The 6,773-nt window shown below is 27.0% G+C and overlaps 1 pseudogene; it reads left to right on the top strand.

Moving 5' to 3' along the window:
• LOC108755601 overlaps positions 1–2,821 on the top strand; it is an 8,360-nt pseudogene extending 5,539 nt beyond the window's left edge.
• The last annotated feature ends 3,952 nt before the right edge of the window (positions 2,822–6,773 follow it).

Genomic DNA, 6,773 nt, shown 5'->3' with positions numbered 1-6,773 from the left:
ACGAAATTCAAAAACGTACCAATAGATGGCCCACCCTTTATATATATATATATATATATATATATATATAATATTTTCGTATTCTAATGTAATAAAATATTATCAAAATTCAACCAATAACCTATTATCATTCTCGAAATGTTATTATTAGATTTATAACAACTCAAATCATTTTTATAAAAATATATAATAATTTATTTGTTTAATATACAAATTTTGCTTACAATACACGATTGCTCATGAATTGAATAATGATATATACAATATCTAAATCATCATCATTCTTAATTCGACGACAGACAATTTGCGTGATAATATTGTTATAACGCGATAAAAATTGAATATATTAATGTTATTCACAGTTGTGTATATATTTCAGTATGTATATAAATTGTATCATACGCCATTGGCCATTACTGTGCTTTCCGAAGTTTACCACGTGCGAAAGCAAATCTATGCAATAAAGCTCATAACATGTATCCTGGTCGCATTGGCGATCCTAAGTTAAATATCAGACTTAATAACGTTTTTCTTTGAACAATTTTATAAGTTCTATATAATTAAAATGTATTTTCTATTAATTCGTTTACTTTATAAAAGCGTTACATATTGTATCTTATTTTTTATATTGTATATACGAGTAAATTACTTAATTGTATATTGTATAAAATGTTGAATCTCAATGATTATGTTCCTATGATATATTTAATTGTTCTATTATTTTGATTATACACTTAATACTATTATTCTTATTACATTTATTGATTGTATCCCATTAATTTTATAAACTTTGCATAAAATTAAAATCAAATTCTATCACATTTTTTTTTATGTCATACAAGAAATATAAGATGGAATAAACTTTAAAATATAAAGTTAATAAGAATTCTTTCTTGCATAAGTAATATATCATAAATGTGTAAATAATTCATATTGATAATGATGTAATAATTAATTTAATATAAAATTAATCAGCATTGATTTAGAGATGGGAGATAAATAACGCCCTTTCTTTAACGTTACTATTTATAACGATTTGATAATAACGTTTTTTATGATAATAATAGTAACTAACTAAATGCAAAAGTTAAGTAAAAATCATTTTTCAAAAAGCATCATGTCACGATCATACGCTGTTTATTGTAAAAAAATAACTCATTATTGCTTGTAATTTAAAATAACAAGTAAAAATAACAAATCGATGTACAACAAATGAGTTAATTTTTTTAAGAAATCATGCGTAATAGTGATTAGCTACTTTTTAAAGGTAACTTTCCCAATTTTAGCTTTTAGCTAGTTATCGTTACCATTATAAAAAAAAATTACATTATTGTCAAATCATTATTGTAAAAAGTAACGACAAACGATTCTTATCCCTGATAGTATCATTTATTTAAGTATATGAAGGCCGATCTACATAAAACGCTGAATGCGGATCGCAGAACGCAAAACTAGAAACTAATCTAACGTATTTTAATTATAATATGATTGTAGCACGCAGAACGCAAGACGCAGAAAGTTGGGCGAAATTTAACTTGCGCGTCCTGCGTCTTGCGACTTATTACAATCTGAAATGCATTTCACATGCGACCTGCGACCTGCGTTCTGCGTCGGGCTTTAGATGACATTACTAACGAATTGTATGATGTTTGGAAACTATTCATTCGCAGGAATTTATAGCGATGAACCAGAAAAATTAAATGGATTATCCGCCAGTATACAGAGATAACAACTACTCCGCATTGTGTCTCCTTAAGAGATAACAACTACTTTTGCGGCGGTAGCATAATTGATTCGCGTTACATCCTAACTGCCGGACATTGCGTGGATCATTTATTTTCCGACGATTCTCTAAAGTTTATGACTTTTGTCACTGGCACAACTTATCTTAATACAGACGGATAGGCTTATAAAGTAGAACAAGTTTGGTGCCATAAAGATTATAATCCCTTTGATCCTTCTAGTAGTAGAGGCCCTCGCGACATAGGTTTGATAAAGATATAATCTTAAACTAAACTGTGTATTTAACCAAGGATTGGAAGTAAGTTACTTGTAACGCCATTACTTACGATTCTTTATTGTCACTCTATTATATAATAATGATTTGTCAATGACATTTTTTTGCCTGTAATAGTAATATCAGAGTTGGAAAGTCATTTGATCAATTACTGGTAACGAGTTGAAAAAGTCACTCTCGTTACTGAAAAAATTAACTTGGGACTTGTAACTTGTTATTTTTTAATCGTTATTTGTAACAAATAACGTTACTCGTTACAAATTACTTTTTAAACCTTAGCGCGCGCGCGATCTCAATGTTTAGCTATCGTTATAGTCATAGAAAATTGCAATATCATTATCAAATTGTTATCATAAAAAATATCGGAAAAGGAACGGACTAGTACCTTTTCCATTCCATTTAACCATGTATATAAATATAATATAATATTATATATATACAATAGTTTTGTGATACATTTGTGAATCGCTCGATATAATTTCTGCTATATTAATAATAAAAAATAATATAAAGGTTTTAAATAATAAAATATTCTTTAATCACTTCTTCAGTTTAGATCATTGGTATAAAATGTTTTAGCTGACTATACCAATTCAATTTGGTCCAGAAGCAATTAAATTTTCAACGAAGGATATTGCAGAGAATGATACTGTTATAATTGCTGCCTGGGGTTCTACGGGATACGAAAAACCACTACACGAAAATTTGCAAAAATTATACGCGAAATCCATGCTTCCGAAAAAATGTCAATCTTATCATAAAATCATGTTTATTGACAAAATTCTGTACTTTCATCATTTATGAAATTAGACTGTGCAATGTATGTAATATTATATTGTATCTATAACAGAATGCCCAAATGTATATCTTATTTCATTGTTGCTTATCTTTTTTTATTTAATTTTTTCCGTCAGTACATTTTATTAATTATTCTTGTGGACTCATGGTGCTATGTGAATATCAGTCATATAACGATATCCTTCATTTCGTGCAAAAACGAATGAGTATATTTTTATCAAAAATTTTAGGTGATCGGGATATTCTATACCTTTACCCTTTTGCATAAAGCCTAGAATGTAGGTTTTAAAAAAAGGCTAGACATTTCATTAGTTTTTTTGCAGAACGCGTATCATTAACCAATAAGGCTGTTAACCAATAAGGTGAGTTAGTCTTTTCGCGAAAAGGCTAAAGTGCGTCAGTTTAATTGAGGAATGATCATTGATTTCGCAAAAAGGCGCTGTTTTGCATAAAGACTAGCCTTTTCGTAAAAAGGCTAATTTCTCAAAAAGGCTGTGACATATATACTAATGTCTATATATACTAATGTCTATTCCTTGGATCGAACAAAAAAATGTCACTTTGATATGATTATTATACATTGTTTTTAATACATAATAAAAATTATTGAGCAAATGTCCTTTATTATGTATTATTATTAATGTAAATTATTTATATTATAGCTGTCATTGAATTCATATTATTATATACGCACATATAAAAGAACCAAAAATTTACTCGAATTTCCTTTTTAGTTCGTTTTGATAAAATAATAATTTATTAATGTGGCAAATTATTTATTTTTATTAATTAGTTTTTAATGTCAATTTTATTAATTTAATGTCAATTTTATTAATTATTATTTAATGTCAATTATATTATTTTGATTAATAGATTAATAATAATAAAATTTAATTTAGAAATTTTTACATAATATCAAGAGAAATAATAATTATACATGTTGTTAACATTTAAATATTTTTACGTAAAGAATTTTTTTCAATACTTTTTAAAATCTTAAAAATATATTCCTACAGAAATAAATGAAGATTTGATAAATATTCTTGAAAGAAATGAAGATTTGATATTATTCAAGCTAAACTGTTAAAAAGATAATAGCATAAATAGAAAATGTAACACGCTAGTAACAGCTAAAAATTAAACTTATTAAAGAATTCCAATTAATAATTAAAATCAAGCTCCACTGTATCCGATAAATGATAGACAATTGGGTTTAATCACAGCCAAAATTGTGATAAAAAATAGAAAGGTAAAAAGCTTCGGTATATTAATTATTAAATCTAATCTAATTGTTTACATCAGATTGGCGACAACGACTTACAAGTATAGGACAGGACGTATTTACTTCTTGCCCTAGTTATACATTAAAAGCATATATGACAATAATCATTAAGTATTATTCCTATTAATTCCATTGACACGGAGCATCAAAATTCACAATATTTCAACCTTCATTTCGCTCGTTCAGAGATACACATAATCATATTCACTTACCCTCACTAGAACTGTGATATTATATTCGCCTGAATATTTCACGAGCAGAACGGCATTCTTAACATTATTAATACAAAATTATTTAATTGTATAATAATGTTGATTAATGTTAAAAAATGTCTTTTAACATTTTTTTTAGAAATGGCACTCACGCGATTTAAACTACAAAGATAATTGATGGACGATATAAAAAATAAATTACTGTTTTGGTCACATCCGAGCGCGACAACGCAAAGCCACAAAGCAAGTATCACCGTCGCATTACCATGAGATACTGATGTAAATACTTTGCGCATGAATAATCGGAGATCGAAGGGATCTCATGGTGGTGGATGATGACACACCCCCACATACAAAGTACGCATGCCTCATCGTTGGTAGTATAAAAAGAAGGGATGTTATAAAGATAAGGGGGAAGTATCATATTACTAAACTTACTTTACTGTAATTGGGTTTATAACAGTTAATCAATTTATGTGCGTCACATAATTGATAAATTTATACCGGTCCTCTATAATGTTATTATTAGATTTATAATCAGTAAGATTGTTCTCTAATGTGAATAATATTTACGTTTAGTTCTGGTTTTACTATGTGGCTTATTAGTCGTTTTAGTCAGCTTATCTTTTTTCTATAAAAACAGAACATCTGATAATTACGTTTTTAATGTAAAAAGTATTCATATATAGGGAATACTTGATTAAAGCAGTCTTATTTGCAAAAATAAACACTAATTAGCAATTTATTAATAATATCAACAATGAATTATGTATGTTCTCTCCTAATATAAACTAAAAAAGTGTCATAAAATTAATTGTGTCCTTCAAACGTGACGTTCTTGCAACATTTGTTGAAGAACCGTGTTATGTGGATTATATTTATTAGATAGAAAGCTAAGTGTAACCGTATTTGCGTTTTAGGTGAAATTTAAAGATAATCTAATTCTAATTTAAAGCTAATTCTAATCGAAATCTAATCAGAACGGAAATCTAATTCTAAAAAGTATAAATTAATATGACTAATTATAATTAAATTTTTTGCATTTTAAATTTTGTCAAGTTATTATAACTATTAAAAAAATTAATTATTTGTAATCTTATTTTATAATAAACTTGCAAAAAGATAGTCAATGCGTTACCGATTCAGTGAGCATATTTGCTTCAAAGCGCTAAACTGGAGCCACATGTCCTTTGTTTCCTTTCATAAAATACTATCTACATATTAAATGCTCTTTATAATATACACTCATTATAATATTGGAATGTTATCTTTTATTATTTATATGATATGAAAATGATTGTCATGAAATGTTGTCAACGTCCAAGTGCGGACGTCAAACCTTGAATATAAAGTCGGCCTAATTATAGCCCTCACAATTGTTTTTAAAATCAATTGAAGAAAGAAACAAAGATCAAGCTTTTATAATTGAGATTAGAAATTAAACAACCATCAATTAAACTTGACAGTGCTTAAGATACAACCGCATAATAATAAACAAGATCTACGGAAATGTAAACTCCAAATAACGGTTTCCCTGATCGGTATCAGACTATCTGATCCCTTTCCGCTCCGGAAGGAGGGATCCGAAATAACAATCGATGGCACGTCCTTATAACGAAAACGTAACGAACATAAACACTATCGAGAAGCGACATACTCATATCCTTACTTTCGTTTTCCGAAAATCGGTGCAGTAATAAAGTAAATAAATATTTTATAATTTAATTTTTATGAAAGAATTTATGAATATAAATAAAAATCTCAATACAAAATTGATATAACTTTTTATATATTTTTAACTATTGACTTCTAATATACTGTTAATATTATATATATAGTTTAAAATAATAGCCGCCAAGCGGTCAATAGCTTAATTAAGATACTTTCACACATCTATAACAGATATTATATTGGCTTATCAGTAATCTATATTTATTGGAAAGTATATTTTTATTTTTATCACAATAAGGTAAAAGATATCAGGTATCTGTTCTTGTCGTTCTTAACTTTATTAATATTCATATATAAATTCATTTAAATTTAACGTTTTTTACTTTTATTTAATCTCTTATATTTTCAAGAAATTATATTCTACATATTTCTAAATAATAAGCATAAAAGTTCGATAAACTTCTTTAATGTACTCAATTTTAATATTGAATGTCCACATAATACTGGTGATTAAATAATATAATTATTAATAACATATATTCTATTATAATATTTCAAGTTCTTCCAAAAATTCTATGCGCTTCGTATACATACTATATCAAACTTGCATGCACAATAAATTTAATAAGAGGTATCTAGGATTAAGTTTACCCTAACCTGTTTTAACTGATCCATTTCAATGCAATGTATAGAATGCTATATGTATTTATCCGTATATTGTTATTAAATTTATGCATATATACATCTATTTAGATATATGGTATACTAATGAAATTACCATACATCCATCACC

Source organism: Trachymyrmex septentrionalis, unplaced genomic scaffold (assembly GCF_001594115.1).
Source record: "Trachymyrmex septentrionalis isolate Tsep2-gDNA-1 unplaced genomic scaffold, Tsep1.0 scaffold9, whole genome shotgun sequence".
Lineage (NCBI taxonomy): Eukaryota > Metazoa > Arthropoda > Insecta > Hymenoptera > Formicidae > Trachymyrmex > Trachymyrmex septentrionalis.
Note: the sequence above shows the minus strand (reverse complement) of the source record. Positions and strands in the feature narration are given on the sequence as shown.